At 44.8% G+C, this 27,500-nt stretch overlaps 1 long non-coding RNA gene across 5 annotated transcripts in view; it reads right to left on the reverse strand.

The window, feature by feature from the left end:
- LOC137659596 (uncharacterized) overlaps positions 1-27,500 on the reverse strand; it is a 197,093-nt gene that overhangs the window by 147,250 nt on the left and 22,343 nt on the right. For 3 of the 5 annotated variants that reach the window (XR_011047594.1, XR_011047590.1, XR_011047592.1), the window contains exon 3: positions 19,091-19,134. The exons of the other annotated variants lie outside the window; for them this stretch is intronic. This is a non-coding gene — a long non-coding RNA (uncharacterized lncRNA). The remainder of the gene's footprint in view (positions 1-19,090; positions 19,135-27,500) is intronic. 5 annotated transcript variants of the gene reach the window in all.

Here is a 27,500-nt window from a genome sequence, read left to right on the forward strand (position 1 = left end):
TCAATAAACATCAAGGTAGGCTAAAGACAGTGTTGCCATTTCAGAATGATGTGATAAATTGCAAGTTCAATACTTTAAATTTCCTCTTTGATAGAATTTCTTTGAACTATTTTTGTTTAGCTACACTGTGAATCAATATTCATGTAATTTTCAACAGACTAATATATATATATATATATATATATATATATATATATATATATATATATATATATATATATATATATATATATATATATATATATATATATATATATATATATATATATATATATATATTGTGAGGACAACAAGACGAGCAGAGAGAGACTGACAATTTACTGAACATGCAACGGTCACTATATTACAGAGTGCGGACGGATAAGTAGCTTGGGAGGGAAACATTTCCAACTACCACAATTATTTGTGTTTTCATTCAAATATAAATTATAAATACCAAGGCGGTAGCCTAATGAAATATACATTATTATACATGGAAATAAAGCTCTTAAAGAGTGCAACATCATTATACAAAAATCCACTGAGTGGAATAAATAATAAAGTTACAATATACAGAAAAGAGTCTAGGGGGAGGAAACACGGCGGGTAAGCTGATGTCTTTACAAGTACTCCCCCCCCCCCCACCCAGACAGCAGGCATCGGAAATGGTTGATGCGATTAATCCCTGTATCCTGAAGGGCGACGTAGTTCCCCTCTTGTGCTTGAGCGGAGGGGAAGGTTGCTCTGCTTCGGAGGAATCGTTTTCCCCAGTCGTTGCGTGGTTTTCTCCCGTCTGGTGGATGATTTGTTCTGAGGTGGAATCCCAGGTCTACCAGGGCCCGTGGTGATCTTCTTGTTGCTTTCAAGGTACGCTGGTTTTAATCGGTCGATCGTCACCCAATCTTGTTGTCCGTGGACGTTCAAGAGGAAAGATTTGGCTGTTCTTCTGACAACCTCGTAAGGGCCGCGATAAGGTCTAGTCAGGAGTTGGCGGTGAGCATCGACCCGGATGAAGACGTAGTCGCAGTCGTCTAGGTTCTTGGTCGTGAAGTGTCTGGTCATGTCCTCGTATGTTTTCAGGTATGGTCTGAATTTCCCGGCGATTTCTCTCAGGTGATCCAGATTGGTGTCATTGGTAGTTGCAAGGAAAAACTCACCAGGGATTGTAGGTGCCTCGCCGTAGACCTTCTCTGCAAGAGAAGGTTTGCCGTCTGCCCTGGGAGCGATGCGAAGGCCAAGGAGGACCCACGGGAGTTGCGCTTTCCAATGTTCATCCACACATCTCGCCATCAGGACTGCCTTGAGTGTGTGATGAGTTCTCTCAACCATGCCATTCACGGTAGGGTTGTATGCCGTGGTGCTGTGGAGTGTCGTTCCCATCCAGTTTGCTAAAGAGAGCCAGATCTCTGACAAGAAAGTGGAACCTCGGTCCGTTGTGATATAGTCAGGGACAACGAAGCAGCTGATCCAACTTGACAGGAGAGCTTCGGCGCAGGCATGGGTGGTTGCTTCGGACATCAGAGTTGCTTCTAACCATCTAGTGGATCGGTCGACGATTGTCAGAAGTATCTTACAGAACCTGAAGGTGGCAGAGGTCCCACGAAGTACACGTTAATGTGTCCGAATTGTCTCTTAGGTTGGGGAAAATCGCCGACTCCTGACTCAGTATGGCGGTTGACCTTACTTGTCTGGCAGTTAATGCAAGTTCTCGCTCACTCACGGGTGTCCTTCTTGATTCCTGGCCAGAGGAATTTCTCGGATAAAAGACGGGCTGTAGTGCGACCCGAGGGGTGTGATAATCCGTGGATGATGTTGAAGATTTTCCTTCTACAGGATGCGGGAATCCATGGGCGAGGGACCCCGTGCTAGTGTCGCAGAAGATGGTTTCCCCAGCCGGTCCAAGGGGAATGTCCTTCATTTGTAGTGTTGATGCAGTCGTACGATAGTCTTGGGCCTCTGGGTTGTTCCGATGTTCTACAGTGAGGTTTGCGTAGTCAATCCCCAGGTGGACCACGTTGATCTCAATCCTGGAGAGGGCGTCGGCGACGTGGTTCTTCTTACCCAGTAAGTAACTGATAGTGCAGTCGAATTCTGCGATTGGCTGCCAGGTGTCGCTGTTGGCGAGAGGACTATGCGCCTGAAGACTTCGTGAAAGCATGGATCAGGGGCTGGTGGTCCGTTGCGTTGGTGAAGGGGGTCCCTTCAAGCATGTATCTGATATGGCAGACGGCAAGGTAGACAGCGAGGAGCTCCCTGTCAAACGTGCTGTACCTGGTTTCCGCGGGTTTGAGTTTCTTGCTGAAGAAGGCCAAGGGTTGCGGGTTATCGTTGACGATCTATTTGAGGACAACACAGCATGCGACATTGTGGCATCGGTGGTCAACTTTATGGGGGGGGGGGCGCTGTCGTCATGGTACACCAGGGTGATGGCTTGAGCAAGGGCTGCCTTCGTCTTGTCGAAGGCGCGTTGCTGCAGGAGACCCCAGATGAGCTTCTTGGCTTTTCCCTTCAGGACATGGTTGAGGGGAGTGAGGATGTGGGCGATGTTGGGGATGAAGCGACGGTAGTAGTTTACCATCCCCAAAAACTCCTGAGGGTGCCGGATGGTCGTTGGGGTTGGGAAGGTTTTCACGGCGACCAATTTGGTCAATGTGGGCTTCACGACCGCTGCGGATATTTGATGTCCAAGGAAGTCCACTCTCTTGGCACCGAATGTGCACTTGTCAAAGCGCACGATCAAACCGTTCACCTGAGGGCGTTTCAGCACGGCGCAGACATGTCTCCAATGTTCCTCTTTCGTCCTGGAGAAGATTAAGATGTCATCCACGTAGCAGATGCAAACAGCAGGTCCCCGAGGATGCTATCCATCAGTCGTTGAAACGTGGCCCCTGCGATGTATAGGCCGAAGGTTGAATATGAGAAGGTGTAGGAGTCGAACGGCGTTATGATGGCGGTCTTAGGCACGTCCTCTGGGAACACAGGAACCTGAAAGTATGATTTAAGAAGGTCCATTTTAGTAAAAAGTTTTGCCCCATGAAGGGCGCTGGTTAGGTCTTGCATATGCGGCAGAGGGTAGTGGTCTGGCATTGTGATGAGGTTAAGGCGCCGGTAGTCACCGCAGGGCCTCCGTGTCATGTCCGGTTTCTTTACCATGTGGAGCGGAGACGCCCAAGGGCTGGACGCCTTCTTGCAAATGCCCATCCGTTATATGTCTTCGAAGGCACGTTTGGCATCTCTCAACTTCTGCGGCGGTAGGCAGCGGAACTTAGCATGCGTAGAAGGTTTCGTTGTGTTTATGTGGTGGTAGACCCAGTGCTTGGAGGGGGATCCCGTCGATTATCGAAGTTCGGCTTGAAAACGTCGGGGAACTCCTGAAGAAGGGCGGCGTAGGGCTGCGCTACGACGGCGGAGATTGGTGTGAAACCCGGACCAGCTTGTATTGGGCAGGTTCGGCATGTCCCGGCGTCGATGAGGCATTTCCCGGCGACGTTGATGATTAGGCCATGGTGAGCCAGGAAGTCAGCGGCGAGGAGGGGGTGTCTGACGTCAGCGATGGCGAAGGGCCAAGAGTAAAATTGGCTCATGATTGAGATTTTAAGCACCCTAGTCCCATAACATCGTATGTGAGATCCGTTGGCGTCGATGAGCGAGGGGGCATCACTGCTAGGCGCCCGGTTTAGGTCGGCCTGTGAGAGAGGGAATGTTGATTGCTTACAGCCGGTATCAACCATAAGCCTACGATTGGATACGGCGTCGAGAATGTAGAATGCGATCTTGCCGTGATCTGCAACTGTGGCTACGGTTGATGTCGGCGGTGTCTGGTGTCAAAATTTCTTCAGGAACTTGCAGGGGGGCCTGCACTTCATTGCGTTGCTCCCAAACTGCTGGTGGTAGAAACACCAAGTCCTGTTCGGTCTAGTGTTCTGCTGCATCGGCTGCGAAGGTTTCTTCTTCATCAGGGCAAGGATTTCATCGTTGTGAGCAGGGGGCGCCACCGAGGAGTCGAAGGATGAGCAGCTGAAGGAGGATGACGCGCCACGGCGGGAGACCTTGGAGGTTTCGTATAATTTCTATGCCCTTGACAGGAGGTCGTTCATCGGCAGGGTGTCGGTGTCAGTGAGCTGGGCTCTCACGTCCTGAGGAAGGCGTCTGAGGAATATTTCCGCGAGATAGGCTTATCTCTCGTCGTCGTCCATTGGCGTCAGTCTCTGGCAGCATGAGAAGTCAAACCAGTTCATCCCATGCTTCTACGGACGAGGTGTCGCCCATTGGTCCATTGCTGAGATCAAAGACCTTATGTGCCCTTGCCGAGACAGAAAGCGAGTACATATTGATTAGTATGGTTCGCAGGTCGCCGTAGGATACCTGACCTGAGTGGGCATCGAGCCATGGGAAGATCTTGTCAAATACCTCCTCAAGGATGGCTTTAAGGACGATGTCAGCTTTGGCGCAGGGGTTGTTTGGCTTGGCCACCCTGAAGAGTACACCCGCCCTTAGAAACCAGAAGGCGGTGTTGTGTTGTTAGAACGGTGGCTGCTAGACTTTAGGCGCAGCTGAGTGGTTGCTTGGCACGATGGGCTGGGCGGTTTCGTTGTGGTCGGTTGATGCATCGGGCCAAGAGCATGAGTTGGTTATGTCAGATATACTCATCGTTGCTGCCTCACGAAACTAAGAGGGATAGTGGGATAAAGCCAAAAGATGTCGTTAAACGTTATTGGCAAAAGGAGATATACTAAGGAAACCCAGCCGTAATTAGTCCGTTAATAGCAAGCCAAAACTGCAATGTGTTTCCAACATCTCCGGGGTCACCAGTAGTGAGGACAACAAGACAAACAGAGAGAGACAGAAAATTTACTGAACATGCAACGGTCACTATATTACATAGTACGGACGGATAAGTAGCCCAGGAGGGAAACATTTCCTTATTCATCAAAGTAAAGCTCTCAAACATCACAACATTGTTATACAAAAATCCACTGTGTGGAATAAATAATACAGTTACAATATACAGAAAAGTCTAGAGGGAAGAAACACGGCGGGTAAGACGATGTCCTTACATTAATAAAACTTCTCTAAAACTGAGATTAAGCAAAACCCAAGAAAACTGAACTGTTGAGGAAGCGTTCACTCTAAGACACAAACTGATTGATTGTCTTATCAAGTTTCTTGTTTAGATATTATTCTTATGTTTTGAGAAGAAGAAGAAGAAGAATTTATGTTCATTACTGGGTCAAATGTGGTTGCCCTTGAAGTTCGAAGTAAAAGAATGCAAGCTGTGATGTCTATGTAGGATGTTGCTAATGATAATGAATTTTCTGCAGATTGTAGCACTTTGCACTTACTACACTTCATCTAGTAGGATGCCCACAATCACAGTGTTGTGGGGAGAGCAATGAGGAACCTGGACCATGAAAGGGGTGAGTGAACTTCTCTACCTAATGAGACTCCTACGTGTTGTTCCCAAAGAGAGAAGCCATCCAATAGGTTTTCATGAATAAAGCATGTAAATCCTCCTGGATGGAAGGAAGGAAGTAAAGTATTAGACTTGCTTCTCATGGAACTGATAAGAAAAATGTTGATCCTTTTCGCCTACACAATATATTTCGTAATTAGGTCATGGATTGACTGCTATTAGTGGCAGCTGTGTGAGAGTACACACAGAAAAAAAAACTAACAGAAAAGCACTAACTCTCTCTCTCTCTCTCTCTCTCTCTCTCTCTCTCTCTCTCTCTCTGGGGGTTGGTAACACTGTCTCGGTTTGTAAACATGCATTGTATGAGCTCTCTATAAAATGAGTTTTTGTGCAAGTTCTAGCGATACTACACCTTTCACCGTGCTATATAAGTTACAGTAAGACTCAGTGACCATTTTGGTAACAACAGTGTGTATATAGGACTTTTGTACTAGTCTGTAGTTACGATATAGAAACTCATACCCCGTGGCATACCCACTTGGTCGGCGGCGCCTCAGTTCGCGCATGCGCAGTATATGTGGGACGTGAAAGGGCTGCTGCTTCACTAAAAATGGATTACTCCGGACCAGCCTCTGTTTCGGAGGTTGAAAATGATCTGCACCTGACTGATGATGAGGATGTACATATGACTCATTGGCCACCACTCACACATTCTCTTCCTCATAAGCCCTCCAGTACTGTTGCTAATACCCCCATGAAGCACCCAGTGGATTATGGGTCAGATATTAGCAGTGCTCCACAGTCTCCTGCTGCTAAAACATCCAAATGTCAAGAGTCTTTTACTAGACAAAAGTGTGATGTCACTCTGCCTCATCCCCCTACACGACGTGCATCCTCTGCTACCCCAGCTTTTGCTCCCCGTGATGAATACACTAGGTTGGTCTTCAAAGAAAATTTGAGCACTGACACTAAACTACGATGGCTGACTGAAGTAAACAAAACCTTCAATCTTGATAAGGAGCTGGCAAAGGTGAATATGTCTGCTGTCACATCTAAATTTTTATATATTGCAACGAGTCGTGAGGACATCATTGGCAGGGTGAAGGGTGGTGAATTTCTGTCCATAAGCCTGGATATTCAAGATTCAATAGACAGACCCCGTAAGTATTTAACATATCTTATTACTCGTTACCCTATTGAAGCACACCCTAACCTTGCTAAGGAAATGCCTGGTGTATACAGTGCACGAAGATTTCTTCAAAATGGGAACCCTATTAATCGCATTGTCATCACATGGAGTCTACTGGAACCACCACCATCTGTCTATGAGTTTTCCTTCCTCCCTTGCCTCCCTCCTTGTGAATTACGCAGGATGAAGGATGGTCAGCCCAACTGTTTCAACTGCTGGGGTACTGGCCATATTTCCCGATATTGCTCTGCCTCACCTAAGTGTGCCTGGTGTGCTGCAGCCCATTCCACACGCACCTGTCCATACCATAAACCTGTTACTGATGCTTCCACCTCATTCTCAGAATCATCATCAACTCCAGAGACTGTGCATTGGAAATGCCCTCGTTGTGGTGAAGCAGGAGTTAATGTTTGGCATGGATGTTCCAGACGGTCGCGCGCTGCCACGCAGTCACTTCCACTGACACCACCACCACCACCACCACAACTAGTGTCAACCGTCTCATTATGCCCTCCTGAATCAGCTGAAATTTTGAAACTTTGTAAGGCTGTTGCTGCGTTGGAATCGCACTGTACAGCACTAACGATACGCTTTGATGCTATTGATGTACGCTTCAATAGCTTGATCGTTCAGCAGGCTACCACTGCAAGTAACCTCAACACACTGGTCAAGGCACAACAAGTTCTCATAACCTCTGTTGCCTCACTTACTGAGAAGCTAGATACTGTTGCCTCTTGTCTTGAAAGGGTCAGTGGCCTCCTGCCAGCTCAGCCTCCTCCACTTGGTGCACCATCTAACAGTGCTGCTTCTCCGGTACATGCTCGACCTGTCTCTCGCAGCGTTAAGGGTAAACTTCGCTAGACTCATGCAACTACATGTCCTTTCATGGAATGCCCTTGGAATTAGACAATACTCCAGACTGACTGCACTCAGGACATATGTTTATCGCCATCACCCACAAGAAATATTTATTCAAGAAGCCTTCCCTGGCGGTGCTCAGTCAGGTGATGAAGCTCCAAAACTCTCCGGTTATGTTTCATATGTACATCATGTCAGGAATGGTCTTATTACTTACATCCACTCTACTCTCCCTCATCAACTCCTTCGCTCATCAGCAGATATTAACATGACCTTCCAACTTTTTCAGGTTAAGATAGGTGATGGTCATATTCGATTATGCAATGTTTACTCTGCCCCTGGCTTAATTAACCTCTCAGCACTTCCTACACCTACAAACCTTGGCATGATCTACATGGGTGATTTCAATGCCAGACACCCAGATCTAGGTGATGTCTCTCCTATTCCCAACTGCAGTGGCGTTCCTCTGCTCAACTACATCCAACGTTACTATTTAACCCATTGGGATACAGGTGGTGCCACACACATCTGGGGTGGTGGGGGGGGGGGGGGCACTTTTGATCATATCCTTACATCTGGGCTCGTGGCTTCACATGTATCCTGTCATTCTGTTCCCTCGCTCTTTTCTGACCATGTTGCCTTATGTCTACAGTACTCAATACAGACTCATCCAAGTGACCCCTATCATCGTACCCGCATCACCATTCCACCCAAGTACTGCCCAACATATGTTTCATACATCTCCTCTGTCCTACCTACCTTTGATAAACACTCTCCAGAACACCTGTATAATTCTTTGGTAAAAGCTACCCATGACTTCTATCAACTATATATTGCCAGACCTCACATTAAAAGTCATCTTGTTGCCCATGCTTGGACCTTGGATCAACGCATTAAGCAAGCAGAGAGAGTTGCGGCCGATGCTGGCCTTGCCTTTCAGACACAACCGACACCTAATCGTCTACTTCAATATCAGCAGGCTAGGGATGATTTAGTTGCTCTCCAGAAGTGCTTCTACACTGAGTCGTGGTATAAATACACTGACCTAATTAACCATCAGACTAGCGTTGGGACCATGTGGCATCTCATCAAAAGGACTGTCAAGAAAAAAACCACATGTGCACTTCACCACAGTCCACAAGCATATGCTCAGGATCTCATCACTACCTGGTCAACCCAGTCACGGTCCAGTAATCTCCCTGTACAAATCCAAGAAGCACTTTCTTCCCAGAGCAATTTACGCAACCTTCGTCTGATGGCTGCATTGTTGGAATCAGACGAGGAGGACAAAGAGCTGATCACCGAGGATGAGCTGCGATGTGCTGTTATGGGAAATAAAAATTCTGCTCCTGGAGATGATGGCTTTACTTACCAAGTGCTTCGTCTCCTCCAGAAGGTTCCTGGAAATCCTCTTCTACAATTGTATAATCTTTGCTACCAACTTGGATATGTACCTGCTGCCTGGATCATAAGCACAATTATTCCTATCCCAAAGCCTGGAACTAATAAATACCGGCCTATCTCCCTCACCTCATGTTTTGGTAAAGTGTTTGAGCGTATATTACTAACCAGGCTAATGTACCGGTTACAAGAAAAACTTTCTCCCCATTTGTATGGCTTTCTTCCACAGAGGAGTACTCATCACTGTTTAGCTGAACTCTACTCCCGATTGTCCTCCAACAATGTAGTTGCCTTCCTTGACCTCAAAAGTGCTTTTGATATAACGAACAGGGATATAATTCTTGATCAGCTTGTCGAATTTGGTGTCAGAGGAAACCTGAAGTGGATAAACGGTTATCTCAGTAACAGAAAATCACGTGTTTTCTTTAAGGGTGCATGTAGCTCCTATGAAAATTTTGAGCTTGGCACTCCTCAGGCTGGTGTATTGAGCCCATTTCTTTTTAATATACTTTTGCACCGTGTACTGTCTCTCCTCCCTGCTATCCCTGGAACCACTGTAACCTGCTATGCCGATGATGTCTGCATCCACTCCACTACCTATCGAGACCTTCAGCGTGTCCTTCAAGACTTCTACGGGTCCTGTACCTCCTGTTGCCTCATACTCTCCCCAGAAAAAACCAGAATCTTCTCTGCGCGGAATCTCCGAGACCTGTCAGTGTTCACTATGGGTGGGAATATTATACCTCACTGCACACAGTATACATATCTAGGTGCACCAGTCAGGATCACCCTTGCTATACCCGCACGACAATGAATCCACCCCATGGTGAAAAACCTTCTTGATCGACTGGAGCCTCGCTTCACTCCCATCAAGTGGCTTGCGACCAGGGCCACAGGTATATCTATCCCCGTGGCTAAAACCCTCTATATCCTCTTCCTAAGGTCAGTTGTTGACTATTTATCTCCTGCTTTAATTCAATTACCCAGACAGGCATTACAACCTCTAGAACTGTTCCTAAAATAGAGTAATGAAGTTTATCCTAGGATGCCCTCCTTCCACTCGGATAGTCAACATGCAGACCGAACTCATGTTACCTCCATTAATAGAGAAAATTCATGCTAATGTAACTTTGTTTTCTGTTAAATGTCTACACTCTCCACAATTTACTCCAAACTTCCCTGCTGTCCTCAGAGCATCACTTGACGAAGATGCACCAAGACCTCAACTCCGGCCAGGGGGCCATAACCTAGTTAGGGCAGTATGTGAAAATCTTCGACACCTTGATATCGGTGTACCTGAGCAAGCAGTCATCCAAGATTTGCCACCATGGCGGGTTCCTATTCCTGCTGTCACTTCCACACCAACCTCTAAAGATGCCCATACCAGTCTACAGAAACAGCGGGTTAGGGAAACAATATCCAAAGTGTCAATTTCAGTTCCTGCAGGACGCCACATCTACGTTGACGGCTCAGTACAGGCAGATGGAAGTGCAGCATGTGCTATGTTCTCCCCAACTTTAGAGCCTCCTGAGGGTGGGTGGCATGGTTGCAGGTTGCCAAACTCATCCAGTTCCACTTATTGCGAACTTCAAGGTATATGGGATGCAGTAACTCTACTTGTTAGAAGAAATGTGAATGGATTGGTGATCTGTGACTCCAAATCTGCACTCCAGGCACCGACATCTTCTAGGCCCAGCTGTGGCCGTGTTGTGCGAGACATACTGTGTCAACTCGCTGCTGCTTACAATGCCTCGCTTGTCATGTCCTTCATGTGGATGCCCTCCCATATTGGGCTTGCTGGGAATGACATGGTGGACAGTCTTGCTAAAGCTGCCTGCACGCTGGACCTTGATGACAGAAATGTTGAGCCCTCACTTCGCTGCCTTAAACATAGAATATATTCAGCAGCTTTTGCCTGTACAGTACAGCGTAGGGATGCAGAGAGGGGCACTAGCGTTTCCATACAACATCATGATAACTTTCTGCATAGCCGTCACAAGTACCTGCGTCGTGGACTCATGGTGCATAGGCATAATGTCGTAAGTGCCAGTATAAGGTTGGGATATCGTCCTGTGTGGCAGGTTGGACAGACACTAGATATACCACACTATCCTCATGTAAACTGTGTAAACTCGCTAATGCCAATAACCTTGAACACTACTGCCTTCATTGCCCCACTGTCAGGAATCTGTTACCTCAAGGACAAAATTTACTTCAAACCTGTCAATATTTACTCAGAGATGATCACCTAGATGTAATTTTGACACGTCATCCACACTTTGGTGGCTGCTAAACTGTCTGTTGCAGTTGTTGTGATAATGGAATACGAACTCATGTATGTTATTTTTGTAAATGATATACTGATGATTCAATGCTGTAATTTTTCTTTATGTTGATTTCTGATGTACTGTATGTAATTGCCAATATGTAGCTTTGTTTGACATCTTTGGGCGTAATAAATTTATTAAATAATAATAATCTCTCTCTCTCTCTCTCTCTCTCTCTCTCTAGCAAACCAAACATTTTGGTACAGATATTTTTGTAATACACACACATAGGCCTACATATATATATATATATATATATATATATATATATATATATATATATATATATATATATATATATATATATATATATATATATGTACATATATATATATATATATATATATATATATATGTACATATATATATATATATATATATATATATATATATATATATATATCCTAATCCTTGTATGAAGATGTGTGTTGTACGTCAAGGTAAATGAACTCTATAATCATAAGGATTCCACAAAACCTATAATTCAGCAGGTTGTTGTAGCAGGATTGCATGTTGGTAGCGAGGGGTAGTCAGTAGCCTTGGTGCATTCCTGAGTGTGTCGGCTGTAGACAGTATATTCACGAAACTTTTGTAATAAAGTGAAAAAACCCATGTTCCGATGTCTCATTATCCGTTGACATGGGGCATATACATATGCCTGGCCTTGGGGGCTGAAGGTTTCGACGACCCCAAGTCAACGGAGTCGAGGGATGCAGCACGAGAAAAGCTGCACAAATGGGTACGAGGGTTCCAGAAGAACTCTTTGGGACCGTACCTACCTAACGACAGGATGCGTAGCTTGCTATTCCCGAAGGTGGGTAGTGAAGCTGTCATGCCCCAAACACGACCCAGACCTCCCTGCATCTAGATTGGCATCGAGACGGATGTCAGTGAGGCGGTGCAAGGCATGGACATCCACCAGGAGGAAAGGATGCCTGAAGTGTCCACGGACACTGAAAAGCATCTACTTAAGGATGATCCCGAGGAGGAGTCTACTCTACCTCCTGAAGAAGAAGAAGAAGTCGAGTCGGAGTCCCTTCCGTCTGTGCCGGCACTGGAGCCAACACCTTCTACATCTTTGGCTTCTACCCCTCTATTGGACAACATGAGCCAGGCAATTTTGGCTCATCTTACGGCCTTAATGGAGAATATTTGCAAGCAAGGTGAAGCAAGGGAAGCGAGGCTCGAGAAAGAGCTCCGTGAAGCTCAAATCACAGCCTCCCGAGGGTCATTCAAGCGACCCAGAGTCCAAGACATCCCACCCTGCTCCGAGACGAATCCCTGGAGGTACGCGGAGTTTATGCCGATTACCAACGGCAAGCTCTACATCTCTTAGAAGATGGGATCCGTCCCCTTAGACGACATCCAGTTCTGGCCAAGCTTTAATGCTTACCCTGACTGCTTAATTCGACTGAAGCAGGAGCCAGTGTTAAAAGAGGAGATGGAACCAAAGGAGGTCAGGGTTTTCGACCACGACAAGGCACAGGCTCTCTTGTCGAGCACCCTGAAGAAGGTGGGTTACACAAACTCGAAAGTGTCCGCCTTGAGCAAGAAACACCCTACCTTTCTTGCTCCTGCTTCAATAGCCTTCTCCTTTAGGTCGAAGGATTTTAAAGCTGTTCCCAAAGCAGTGGAGGCAGGCAAACCATGCCCTGCACTAGAGGAGTGTAGGCCTCTGTCATTCGCCCTGCCCATGGAAGATAGGGAATGGAAGGAAGTCCATCTAACCCTCTCAGTAGGGAAGTTGGATGCAGATATCGCGGGACGACAGTTCAGCGAAAATCTCCCGAAACTGTCAGACTTTGTCTTAAGCAGGTTCCAAGGGACGAAGGAGAGACTTGTGGCATCCCTATCCCTACAGAACTGCATAGAGATGTGTGCTGGCCTAAAAAGCACCCCAGACATGCTCATGGTCCTGGCCAAAATGCACATGGCCACCTTAGTAAAGGACCTGTATGCCATTATGAAGGCTAGGAGAGCCTGTACAGAGTTTGTGTTTGCTGCAGCAACAGTAAAACACGAACCCAGGAAGCTGATATCTTCCAACATTTGGGGTAAAGACCTCTTCCTAAATGAAGTGGTAAAGGAGGTAGTTGATAAAGCTGCCATGGAGAATAGGAACCTTCTCCATAAGTGGGGCATTTCATCTAAAAGGAAGTCTTCCCCGGATGCGGGTCCCCAACCTAAAAGAAAGACCAAGAAGCCTAGACTACCCTCTTGGCCTGCCCAGCAACATCCTACAGTCACCATGACTGCGGTGCCCCAAGTGGTTGCTCAACCACAAACCACATTCCAAGTGATGCCTCAGCAGCTGGTTGCCCAGTCACCAGCATTCAACCCTGGGTTGTAGAGGCAAACCACTACCTTTCGTCCGAAAGGTAGAGGCTCCCAACAGGGCTCCTCAAGACACCCCTCATGAGGTAGGGGAGGACACGGTCAGGGAGGTAAACCCTCCGGACAATCGAAGCAATGAGATGCTTCAGGTAGGAGGGAGGCTCCAACACTTTCAGGATCGTTGGACCTTAGATCCTTGGGCCCACAGCCTAATCAAGAATGGACTAGGATGGAGATGGAACAAGCTTCCACCATCATTTCCTCAATTCTTCCAACACTCCACCCCCTCTTTGGAACAATATACCTTACAACTCTTGAGAAAACAGGTTATAAGGAGAGCAAAGTCCATCAAATTCCAGGGAAGGCTGTTTTGTGTTCCCAAGAAGGACTCAGACAAACTCAGTCATTCTGGACTTGTCATCACTCAAAGTTCATCGAGAACAGCAAGTTCAGGATGTTAACCCTTCAGCACATCAGGACCCTGTTACCAAAAGGGGCATACACAGTCTCAATAGACCTGGCAAATGCTTACTGGCATCTCCCAGTCAGCCGCCCCCTCTCCTCCTATCTAGGATTCAAGCTACAGAAGAAAAAGTACGTTTTCAGAGCCATGACCTTCGGACTAAACATAGCCCCAAGGATCTTCACGAAACTTGCAAACGCAATCGTTCAACAACTACGCCTAGAAGGCGTTCAGGCAGCAGCGTACATGGACGACTGGCTGGTGTGGGCAGCATCCAGGATGGCTTGTCTGCAAGTATCCAAGAAGGTGATCGAGTTCCTGGAACATCTAGGATTCAAGATGAACTTCAAGAAGTCTCGACTCTCTCCAGCTCAGGAGTTTTAATGGTTGGGAATCCACCGGAACTTGAAGTCACACCGCCTCTCCATTCCCCCAGGGAAGAGGAGAGGGATTGCGGGTCTGTCAAGAGACTACTGAAATCTGACAGGATCTCAAGACGCCAACAGGAAAGAGTACTGAGCTCTCTCCAGTTTGCAGCAGTAACAGACCCAGTGCTAAGAGCACAGCTGAAAGATGTGTCAGGAGTCTGGAGAAGATACGCATCAAACGCTCGAAGAGATCTACAAAGACCGATTTTGAAGGTCAAGAGCCTAACGAGGACCGTGCCCTTGCAACCACCTCCACCATCAGTAACCATCCACACGGATGCCTCGACGGAAGGATGGGGAGGTCACTCCCACCAAAGGAAAGCCCAAGGGACTTGGTCATCCCTGTTCAAGACCTTTCACATCAATATTCTGGAGGCCATGGCATTCCTCTTGTCATTGAAAAAACACTCCCCTCACAGATCAGCCCACATCTGGCTGATCTTGGACAGCGAAGTGATAGCGAGATGTCTGAACCGACAAGGCTCGAGATCGCCCCACATCAACCATGTAATGTTAGCCATCTTTCGTTTATCGAAAAAGAAGAGATGGCACTTATCAGCAGTTCACCTACAAGGGTTCCGCAATGTGACGGCGGACGCTCTATCCAGGCTAAAGCCGATAGAGTCGGAATGGTCCCTAGACGCAGACTCATTATCCTTCATCTTGGAACAAGTCACGGAACTGCAGATCGACCTTTTCGCGACGAGCGACAACAAGAAACTACTTCGATATGTAGCCCCATACGAGGACCCTCTGGCGGAGGCGACGGACACCATGTCCCTCGACTGGAACGAATGGACCAGGATTTACCTGTTCCCTCCAACCAATCTCCTACTGAAAGTCCTCAACAAGCTGAGATCCTTCAAGGGAACAGCAGCTCTAGTAGCCCCCAAGTGGCCCAAGAGCAACTGGTTCCCTCTGGTAATGGAACTGAAGCTGAGGCTGGTCCTTCTACCGAACCCTGCTCTATCTCAACTGGTTCAGAGGTCAACTGTCTTCGCTTCATCACAGAGAACCCAAAACCTTCCTCTCATGATTTTCTCACCTTAGCAGTTATGAAAAGATTTGGGATCTCAAAAGGCAGTATAGACTTCCTAGAAGAGTACAAGTCAAAGTCAACTAGAAGACAATACGAATCGTCTTGAAAAAAGTGGGTTGCTTTTGTCAAAGCAAAAAACCCTAAAGAAGTCTGTGGACTTCTGCCTGTCCTTCTCCATCCACCTTCATGAACAAGGCCTAGCTGCCAACACGATAACTACGTGTAAGTCAGCCTTGACTAGACCTCTTCTATACGCCTTCCAAGTGGACCTGACGAACGAAATCTTTAACAAGATCCCGAAAGCATGCGCTAAACTTAGACCTGCAGCACCTCCGAAGCCCATTTCATGGTCCTTGGACAAGGTCCTACACTATGCCTCAACCTTGAACAATGAAAATTGTTCTTTTATGGATCTTACCCAAAAAGTTATTTTCCTGTTCGCTATAGCCTCAGGGGCTAGAGTTAGTGAAATAGTAGCCCTATCAAGAGATGAGGGCCATATTCAGTTCACAGAAGCGGGAGAACTGAATCTCTTTCCTGATCCTACCTTTCTTGCCAAGAATGAGCTACCCACTAAGAGATGGGGTCCCTGGAAAATCTGCCCTCTGAAGGAAGATGTCTCTCTGTGTCCAGTAGAATGTCTAAAGGTCTATCTTTGAAGAACTTCAGACTTCAGGGGAGGACAGCCCTTCAAAGGAGAAACCTCGGGATCGAACTTACCCCTAAAACAACTGAGGGCGAAGCTCACCTACTTCATTCGTAGAGCGGATCCTGACAGTACACCCGCAGGTCATGATCCAAGAAAAATTGCTTCCTCACTGAACTTCTTTCAGTAAATGGACTTTGAGCGTCTTCGCTCATATACTGGATGGAAGTCATCCAGTGTGTTCTACAAACATTATGCGAAGCAAGTGCACGAACTGAAGCATTACGTGGTGGCGGCAGGTAGTGTAGTAAAACTTGTCGTCTAGCGCTGCAATGAACAGTGAATTGATGGGGACTATCAATTTGGGTGAAAAGGTGTTGACACCTCCAGTGCAATATCTTTTATATGAGTGACACCATGATGACACTGGGACTGTTCAAATTTTTAGGTGAAGAATTATACGGATAACACTTGTGCCGTGTGTACATTGTAAACAGTGTTGATAGTATCCAACATTTACTGAAATTATATTAATAAATTTTCAAAATTTTTCAATTTTTATAGTGGCATTAACCTTTTCTTCCCTTTCAGGTATAAAAACTTTATCTATAATTGTTGTATGTATACTTCTATTCTACATTCACATTTGTTATCCAATTTACTCAATTAGCCTAAATAAATGACTAAAAGTGTAATTGCGTCTTATTTCGCCCTGAAAATAGCACAATGAAGGTAGCCAGAGTTCTTTACTTAATTTCCTAAGTAAACCTTATACTACTGGAATAAATGAAACAAATATTCTGATTGATACTTATATTTGTTCCTACAATATACAAACCTTGAGACACTTTTTTACTGTCTAGCACGACACTTCCCTGCAGGGGGCAGGAAGCCCTAAATTGTTCCATGATTAGTGGTAATGACGTTTAACGGTATCGTCATATTTCTCAATGGTCTGTATGACCATATAAAAATTGTCCCAAGGTCAAGGCACTTATACAAATCCACTGATACAGTACTTAATAGTAATTCTCTGGTAAACTTCCATCAGGACGACATGGCTTGAGCCAAAAAAACGGATTTTGAAGAGAAGCGAAATATCTAGTTTTGGTGAGACTGCCATGTCGTCCTGATGGAGCCGCCCTCCTTTACCATAGAAAAGGCTTAGGCAAGATCCCTCACGAAACTACTATATCTGTAGCACCATGCTCAATGCTACAAGGAATGAGCACCATCTTGGTTCCTCTTAATAGTACTGGAGGAAGGGTAACCTTGATAACGGCTCCCCTTCAGTTTCGCCACTCTTCCCCCTCGAAACGAAAACGCTATTCGGGGTGAAGATTGCCATATGTCGTATCAAGATATACATCCCCTGATATTATGCGATATCCTTAAGAGAAATTTTAAGGATATTCACGCCAGGAGTTAGAATTCTGGAGACCTAAAGGTCAATTCTCTGGGAATATCACTGTAGCCAAATATCCCTTAGAAAGCTACCAATAGTTACCTTCCATCAGGACGACATGGCCATCTCACCCAAAAATAGATTTTTCGCTTCGTTTCAAAATCCGTTTTATGGCTTACTTAGAAAACGGCAGTGTAAGGAGGGTCGCAGGGGGCGTTAGCCTCCCCCCCATTAGGTAAGTAGGTAAGGACACGGCTTGTACGTTAGGTTAGGTTAGGGGGGGGAAAGTTGGTTTTATTTTACAAGAACATTATGTTCCCCACATGATTTTAAACAGCATATACAGTATCAATTAATCATTACTAGTTCATTAGGCTTCACGATTAAATCTGAGACGGTTGGTCAAAATAAAAAATGTTTCGCTCACCTCTCTGAAAATTTTCTAAGTTCTGTTTTGATCTGCACAATAACACGGGTAGCTCCTGCTTAGTTTCCAAACTTTCCCGATAGATAGAGCCCGTGTCGTTCCATGCCAAGAATCGTTCATTTTTACATTTTAATGCTGTCCCATCAATATACATTCTTACCGTTCAGGCTTGCGCCACTAGCTGATAGGCAAACAGAGCGCTGCCCAACGGGTGTTATTATAGCCAGGTAGGAAGCAATACTTGGGGGAAATTTAAGATAGAGTAACTTGGCCATGGCTTCAGCGAACGACAAATTATAACGACCTTTCCCCTATCTAACAATTCATGTTAATTATTACAGCCGTATCAAATGCCACTGTAAAGAACGTGTCCCAACCAACTACAAACTTGATAGATAGGATAAAAATGCATTTTGATGGGACAGCATTAAATTGTAAAAATGAACGATTTTTGGCATGGGACGACACGGGCTCTATCTATCGGGAAAGTTTGGAAACTAAGCAGGAGCTACCCGTGTTATGGTGCAGATCAAAACAGAACTTAGAAAATTTTCAGAGGTGATCGAAACATTTTTTATTTTGACCAACCGCCTCAGATTTAATCGTGAAACCTAATGAACTGGTAATGATTCATTGATACTGTATATGCTGTTTAAAATCATGTGGGGAACATAGTGTTCTTGTCAAATAAAACCAACTTTCCCTCCTAACCTACCCTTACCTAACCTACAAGCTGTGTCCTTACCTACATACCTAATGGAGGGACGGGGGGAGGGGGGGGGGGGTTAACGCCCCCTGTGACCCTCCTTACACTGGCGTTTTCTAAGTTAGCCATAAATAATGCATACAAGTGCATACACCCCAAATATTTTGATAGATATTATTTATGATTAGAGAATGTGGTGGGTTTGTAGATTGGCGGACAAACCCTTGGTCGTGGACTAGTTTGCTATATCAAGAGGTATCTGTTGATATATGATGGTCCCTTGTAAAATGTACCTACATTAATGTGTTATTTCGTGATTAGTTCGCAGCTTGGGTGTATATATATATATATATATATATATATATATATATATATATATATATATATATATATATATATATATATATATATATATATATATATACACTTTAATATGACTGTTTCGGCATTTTAATTTAAGCAGGCTTGTACTTACCAATAGACTGTCATAGATGCAACTCTTCCCAGAAATGTTTTGTTCTGAAAACAAAATAAATGATCTTCGTTATCATTCCGTAAATAATGGAACCTATCATAATTAGGCAAAGTTAGAGGGAAGGAGTTACAGTCCCCGGTTAATTAGGCCACAGCAATTTCGATTACGGGTTCTAAGTATAGTTAGGAATAGGCTGAGCCTATACAGCATACCCCATGGTTTAGGCGATACTTTAGATCTACATAAAATGAGCGAACTTATAATCACAAGTAATACAAATGTTTGTTGGTGGGAGAGAGTTAAGTTAAGGGTTGTTATGGCCTGATTGGTAACATCTCTGTTTGGTGTTTGACAGACGGGAGTCGGAGTCCCGCTCAGACTTGTTAGTCATATTAGTGTCTGCAACCTTACCATCCTTGTGAGCTAAGGCTGGGGGTTTGGGGGAGCCTATAAGTCTATCTGTTGAGTGATCAGCTGTCACTGCCTGGCCCTCCTTGGTCTTAAGTCTCTCTCTGCTCGTCTTGTTATCCTCACAATATATATATATATATATATATATATATATATATATATATATATATATATATATATATATATATATATATATATATATATATATATATATATATAGTCTGTTGAAAATTACATGAATATTGATTCACAATGTAGCTAAACAAAAATAGTTCAAAGAAATTCTATCAAAGAGGAAATTTAGAGTATTGAGCTTGCAATTTATTACATCATCCTGAAATGGCAACACTGTCTGTAGCCTACCTAGATGTTTATACACCTGAATCAGATGGACCCGGTTAATTGATCATCTCTTGATGCTAACTTCCGAAACCTCCTCCACATTGAACAATCCTTTGCGCTTTATTGCATCTCCCCAAGAACTGGGATTTCATTATTTTGGGTTGATTCCAATCTACTGTAGGTAATTGTAGGTCAAGTGGTAAAAATTGGGTTCCTTCCTTCCGTGTATGAAATGGCTCCATTTGATCTACTAGTGAGGAATAATATCTACTTTGTAGTATAAGAAAAACCTTATTAAGATTGTTTGAAGGAAACCTCTCGCCTACATCGATGTATTCAGTTAATACAAAATAACTTTAGGCCTACTATTAGTAATAGATGTAAATTCTCTCTATTTATTGTTTACAATTGGTTATATACTGAAAATCTTTTCTTTCCTCTCAGTCCCTTGAAACCTTCAAGTTGACTCCAGAGGGAAAATTAATGCCTCTTATTTTGACTCGCATCATTGCAAAAGGAATCACTTAATTCTTGTCGGTTTGAGATATTTATATTAGCAGCTGTAATAGGAACTTATTTATTAATACCTATAAACTTATTTCAATGCTGCCCTTCACGATATAAATCAAATTAAAACTTTATCTCTAAGAAACGTGTGTATGGTTAGCAGAGTGTTTGTTGCATCTCTCAGAGTCTCAGGTTTGTTGAATGTGAGAGTGTTGGGGCTCTACTTTTCCAAGCCCGGATCCGGAAATCGGGGCAGGGAGATTTTCCTGGAATCATTTATCACACATTAATTTAACTTTAATTTTTAGTGGTCCTTCGAACCGGATCTGCCAGCATTGACTTATGGAATCATAAAATTTAAAACTTAGTAAATTCATTCATAACCTAGGCTATTACGAAATTCACCTGGTCATGTCGTCCCATAAAACTCGTCCTCTGGCCATTTTGGAGAATGATCAAGTCCTTACTTTTATAGGCAAAGCAATGTGTTATTTCAGTTCTCACTCAGATCCCACTGAGAGAGGACCATCACTGCTGCTCCTGCCTGCTGACTGCCGACATCTTCTGCCGCCGTTTCTGGCTGTTGCCTGCTCCCTCTTCACTTAGCTGATACATTCAGCTTCCTGAAGAGACCGCCGCCTCCGCCGATAAATCGCCGATTTCGCCGACGTTTTTCGCCGAATTCGTCGCCGATTTTCACCGTTTTTTCGACGATTTCTGTTGCAGTTTTTGCTGTACTGACAAGGGCCTTGCCCCTGAATTGGCTGTAATCAGCCCCCTCATATAAAGAAAATTAAATTGACAATATAGGCTAAGCTTTGCCTCCATCTACATAATTTTACCTTACTAATAGATCCTCCTGTGGAAAATCTGGTAGCCGTTGTGGTCTTAAAACTCCAGTAGAAGCAGGGCCAAAGGGTCAAAAACTCCCACTCTCGCTGTCTGTGGCGAGTGGCATAGGGCTGTTAGGCTTGGCGCCTATAAGCCAAGTTGTTTGATAAATAATAGGTTGTTATTCTTGATAACTGGCGAAATAAGCCAGTATTCAAATAGGGTCAGGAATCAGCTCAAATAAAAACTTTTAGGTTTCCACTGAGTTTTGCTTATTACCCCCAACCTCCCTACCTGCAGGAATAGACTGCTGGGCCGTCTTAGTGCGTGAACGCAGTAAGAAGGCTCCCCAACAGCTATTTGTGTAGGCTAGTACTTAGCTAAAAAGAGTTAGTTTCAGCACTGCTCTAGCAATAGGTTAGTTAGCATAACCCCCATATAACTAACGAATTTGTGTTTCATTTTCAGATTCTGTAATTCATTCTTATAACTTCTACTATAACTTTGCTTGGGGCCCTAGGGCTTAAAGGGTTGGACAACCCCACCAGGCACACTGTCTGTCTCTCTATATGGTCTCTGATCATATACTCACACATCTTGAAAAAAAGGACTTATCCTGGAATGAACTTCATGAGATCGTACTAGAAGCTCTAGCAACTGGTGAAATGGAGATGGACCCCGACCTGCAACCCCTTCTAACTGAACTTGATAAGGAAGCCGAACAGGAACTCATGGACAATGAACAAAAACGAATGGAACAGGACCAAGACCAAACAAACCGGAAGAGGACCAACGACAACGACTCTGATGGAGAAGGAAACCTACCTTGGCAGGAAGTAAGGAGAAAAAAGAAACTTCCTAGAAGGAGCCAACCAGGGAATGATGTACCCACCCAGCAAGGAAACCTCACCGCAGGAAGCAGCAACCAGCCTGCTAGAGAAAACAAGACCTATTTTTTTAGGGTCTTAGCTGGTAACCCATCAGAGGCCTTCAAGGCTATTGCTGCCTTTGAAAGCAAACGCAAAAACATTCAGATGATTGCCAAACCGAACAGGCAAGGACAGTGGACCATATCCACCAAGGACACAAGAGCACTGATAACCTTGCGAAGCACCTCAGACATTAAGCTATTGGAGCTTAAAGAAGAGGAAAAATTAAAAAAAGCAGTTGTGGTTGGCTACCCAACTGATATGATGGAAAGCCACCTAGTTAAATTACCCAATATCACTGCAGCAGAAAGGATGAAGAACAAGGCAGGCTTCCTTACAAAAGCCATACTGGTGACATTTAAGGGTCCACACCCACGAAGAGTCGACCTAGGCATCTTTGGCAGCTTCAGGGTCAACAAATACTACCCAGATCCCCTCAGATGTTACAACTGCCAGAAGTATGGGCATCGCAAGGACCAATGCCAAGCAAAGGTCCCAACCTGTGCTGTCTGCAGCCTTAAGCACCCCACACAGGAGTGCATTGACAAGAAGGCTGCTGGAATACCCACAGTCAAAAAGTGTTCAAATTGCAAGAAAGGGCATACTGCAATGGCCTGGGGATGCCCTGAAAGGGTAGCAAGAGTAATTGCTGCCCTCCCCAAAGACAAAAGGGACCCATCTAGAGGAAGAGCGGCCCCCAAACCTCTACCCAGAAGGAGATTTTATACCCAGGAGGAGCTAAACAGGCACTCCAACTCCAGAACAAGAACCAGGTCAGTATCTAAACCCAGAGCCAGATCTACCTCCAAGGCTCCAACCAAAGGTCCGAAACCACTGCCTAGGACCATCTTCATAAAGACCACGGTCCTAAAGGATAAATTGACCGAACTAGTCACTCAGGCCGTGACTGGAAAAATCAATGCTGCAACAATTGCTACCAGCATTGAACAAGTCCTAAAAGACTTGCTCTCCAGGAATAAGTCCTCCCAATCCCCCTCTCTTGCTATCCAGGAGATCACTTCTCACTCCTCACCAACCACACCTACCATTCCATCACCTCAATCACCCGTACCTTCCACATCCTCCACTTCAGTCCCCGCACCTATCATACCACTCACCCCATCCATCATCCCATCATCCACTCTCACCTCATCCACCTCATCCACTTCATCCTCCGAGGTCAAGGCAATTGCCTTTGCCCCTAGGGACCCAAGACAATACTCTTCAACCTACACCATGGAGTAAGAGTTCTGAACTGGAACTCAGCCGGTGTTAGATCAAAGATCTCCTCCCTAATTGCAATATGCAAAACTGAGAATGTAGATGTCATCCTGCTACAAGAAACCAATCTTCCAGCAGGAAAGAAACTAAAAATCCCAGGCTACAATGCCTACATCGCACCACAGATAGGCACAGACAGAGGACTAGCTACATTAGTTAAAACTAGCATACCAACAACAAGGTTACACAACCCTATTCCCTGTGGCACCAACATAGAGACACTAGCAGTAACAATAACATTACTGAATCAAAAAATAGACATATACAACATATACAGAAAATTACATAGGGAGGATACAGGAGAGTTACAACTAACTCAACTTTTTGCTCACACAGAAAGAACACCAACAATTATCTGCGGGGATTTTAATGCACATCACCCCATACTATCATCCCCATCAAGGACAAACCCCTCAGGGGAACACATAGCTTTCGCCCTGGATGAATTTGAGGGAGTCTCCCTCCTAAACACAGGGCAACCTACACACATAAGAGGTGGAAGACTAGATCTGACTTTTGCCACAACAGCCATTAGACACCTAACCAAGTGGCAAGTACACTCAACCCTGATAAGTGATCACTTTGCCACAGTGACAGAATTGGACTTACAACAACTACCTCCAATCCCACCACCCCCACCAAGATGGAACCAGGACCTAGCAGACTGTGTCTGCTTTCAAACAACCATAGAGGAATGGGCAATCAGCTACGCTCCTCCAGAGGACATAGACCAACTAGAAAAAGACCTAGTTGAGGCCTTTCACAATGCAGCCAACAGAGCTATGCCACTAAAAACAACACAAGGTAGTTACACTTACAAAGACTCCTGGTACTACTGCCCAGAAGTCAGAAGACTAAAAACCAGACTAAACAGTCACAAAAATATACAGAAGAAGATCCACAGTAGAAAACAGAGAGCTACTACAAACAGTCAAAACTGAAACAAATGAAAGAATCCATGAAATCAGAATTGAAAAATGGATGGAATGGTGTTCAAGCCTGTCAGGATACACCAATCTAACTCAGCTTTGGAAATGGCTAGGCAGAGTAGCCGGAAAAAAGAGAAAGACACCAATTGCCACACACCCACACCCACATGAGGAGGCTGAAAGAATTGCAACATCCTTTGCAAACAGAACACTGTCAATCAATCTCTCCCCCGAAACCAGAATGCAACAAGAGCAACTGGCACCATCAAGATGGGAAGAGATCAACACAGCCTGCCTTCAGCAGGATGACACAGACACCCCATACACAGTTGAGGAGCTAAGAGCAGTACAAAAGACAGGGAAAGACACTGCACCTGGAGCTGACAAAATCACCTACACAATGATCAAACACATGGGTCCAGCAGGAGAAACTGCATTCCTAAGATTACTAAACAAAACACACCTAGAGCACATAAGGCCTCAAACCTGGAGACAACAAGATACACAGCCAATCCCCAAGCCAAAGGATCCAACAAATCCCAGGCCAATAGCCTTGGTATCCTGTATAGAAAAAACAGGAGAAAAAATGGTCTTAAACAGATTAAAGTACAAAATTGGCCCCCTAAACAAGCAGCTATAGGCATATCAGGAGGGAATTGGAACCTCTGAATGCATCACAGATGTATTAAGCTGCATAAATCAGAACAAGGCAACAATAGTCTTCATAGACTTTGAAAAAGCCTTCGAGCTTGCAAGCCCAGTTGCAGTGCTGCAATCAGTAGCCAAAAAAGGAGTCAAAGGACACCTACTAGCATGGACTAAAAACTACATGCTAGGAAGGCAAGCCAGAGTCAAATTTCAAGGAGTGATATCCACATATCATGAATTGGAAAATGGTACGCCACAAGGAGGAATTCTAAGCCCCCTCCTTTTCAACATCCTCATGGAAAATATAGCCTCACTTCAGCTACCTGAAGGAGTTAATATATTTATCTATGCAGATGATGTATGTGTAATAGCTCGAGGGCCAGTCAGGACAATAAAAATGCAAAGAGCACTCAATGCCATCAGCCACAAATCCAATGAGCTTGGACTAAAAATTAACATTGCCAAAACAAAAGCAATGACAATCAAAGCCCCAAACCCCGTACAACCACTCACAATAGGAATGGAACCCCTAGAATGGGTGGACCGATACACATACCTCGGGGTAATAATAGACAAACAGCTCACTTTCAAGCAAGAGATAAAAAATCTCAAGGAAAGAACAAATGCCAGAAATGCAGCTATGAGATATATGTGCAGGCTCAAGGATGGAGCAAATGAACACATCCAAAAGAAATACTATCTAGCCTGTTCCAGATCACTAGTAGACTATGCCGCCCCAACACTCCTGGGACTAACAGATCTACAAACAAGCACAATTGAAGTGATTCAAAACAATGCCATGAGGCTCATGTTGGGTGCCCCAATGTGGACAAGACTTTGCAACCTAAGGTTGGAAACCGGACTACCAACCCTCGAAGACAGAATTGCACTAAGAAATGCAAGCATAGTTGCAAAGATGTTCCTGTCAGACAGAGACTCAATCACCAAAAGACGAGTAAGAGAGGAACTATCCAAACATCCTGAAGTACAAACCCCAGATTCTTATGGCAAAGACCATAGCGATAACATCAAAAGACTTGGCCTTACAGAAACAATCCTACAATTAAAACCTGACACAGCACAAAGTACTATACACATTCCACCATGGAAAAACAAGTTGCTAAATTCAACTACACCAAACTCCCAAGGGCAAAAGAAAACTGCACAATAGAAGAACTCAGAAACGCAGCAGAAGCAGCTATAACCTCAGTAGAAACAACAGGGGCACAGATCTACTATACTGATGGTACAGTAGATCCTGGAACCCAAACAGCAGGAGCGGCAGTTCACTCCTGCAAGTTCACAGCTTGCTGGAGAACATCCAACAATGTCTCCACCCTGCAGACAGAGCTTGTCGCAATACAGCAAGCATTAAAATACTCTATTGAAAATGAGGAAGGACCAGTAGTCATCCATACTGACTCACGATCCTCAGTGCAGGTCCTACAGCAGGACAAAAACAAAGAAAACAAATCCCTGATAGCGGACATTAAAATCCTCTTACATCAACATAATGAAAGAAACAGACTAGTAACTATAAACTGGATCCCCAGTCACATCGGGATACCAGGGAAGGAAAAGGCTGATGAGCTAGCCAAAAGCACCAAACACATTCACAATGTACAGGTGCACATACAGCCTGCACTGCAACAAATCAAAAGCAAAATAAAGACACAGCTCAAGAACAACCTAATCAAGGAACTACATATGAGGATAGAGAATGGCTCTCCCTCTGCAACATGGTACAAATGGGCATCGGAACTAGAACCCCCTCCCATAGACAGATACACCCCAAGAAAACTGGCAGTATGCATACACAGACTCCGGCTGGGTTACAAAGCAAACTGGGAACTCCTAGATGACATCCAGACAAGGTGTGAACACTGTGATGTCATACCACAACAACCTCTCCTGCACTACCTACTAGAATGCAGAGAAACAGCACAGCTACGAGGTGATCTACTTGTAGACATCAACACACCACATGCCATGAAAGAGGCAGCCACACTGGCAAAAGCAATTGTCGAAAGCATAGACACACATGCACAGTTGCTTTCAACACTACCTCCACCAAGGTAAGACCTCCTCATTCCATGCACCATCTCATCCCCTCATTGTAAGGCTCTATTCACATCACCCCCTTTCACTTCTCAACTAATCTACCACTTAAAAATCTCTCTGCAGGGACCCTAGGGAGTAAAGGGTTGGACAACCCCACCTGCACAATTTTTCTCTAATCTTCAAAAGCCTTACACCCCCACTTTTCAAACTACCACTATCCGAGAAATGATGGCCCTCTACCACTACCACCATCATCCTTACCCTATCCACATCTTTTTCTACTACTGAAAACCTTTCAAATTTCCATTAATGCAACTACCTTATAAATTTTTACAGATCACCTACGGGCCAACCAAGGGAAAGGCCCGTGCCAACAACAAGTGTTGGCTTTAATACCCCAACAACAATGTGTTAGGACGTGATATTTGTAGTATCCTTTAACGAACAAGGGCAAATCTATATCCAAGCATT

The sequence above is a fragment of the Palaemon carinicauda genome, chromosome 20 (assembly GCF_036898095.1).
Source record: "Palaemon carinicauda isolate YSFRI2023 chromosome 20, ASM3689809v2, whole genome shotgun sequence".
Classification (NCBI taxonomy): domain Eukaryota; kingdom Metazoa; phylum Arthropoda; class Malacostraca; order Decapoda; family Palaemonidae; genus Palaemon; species Palaemon carinicauda.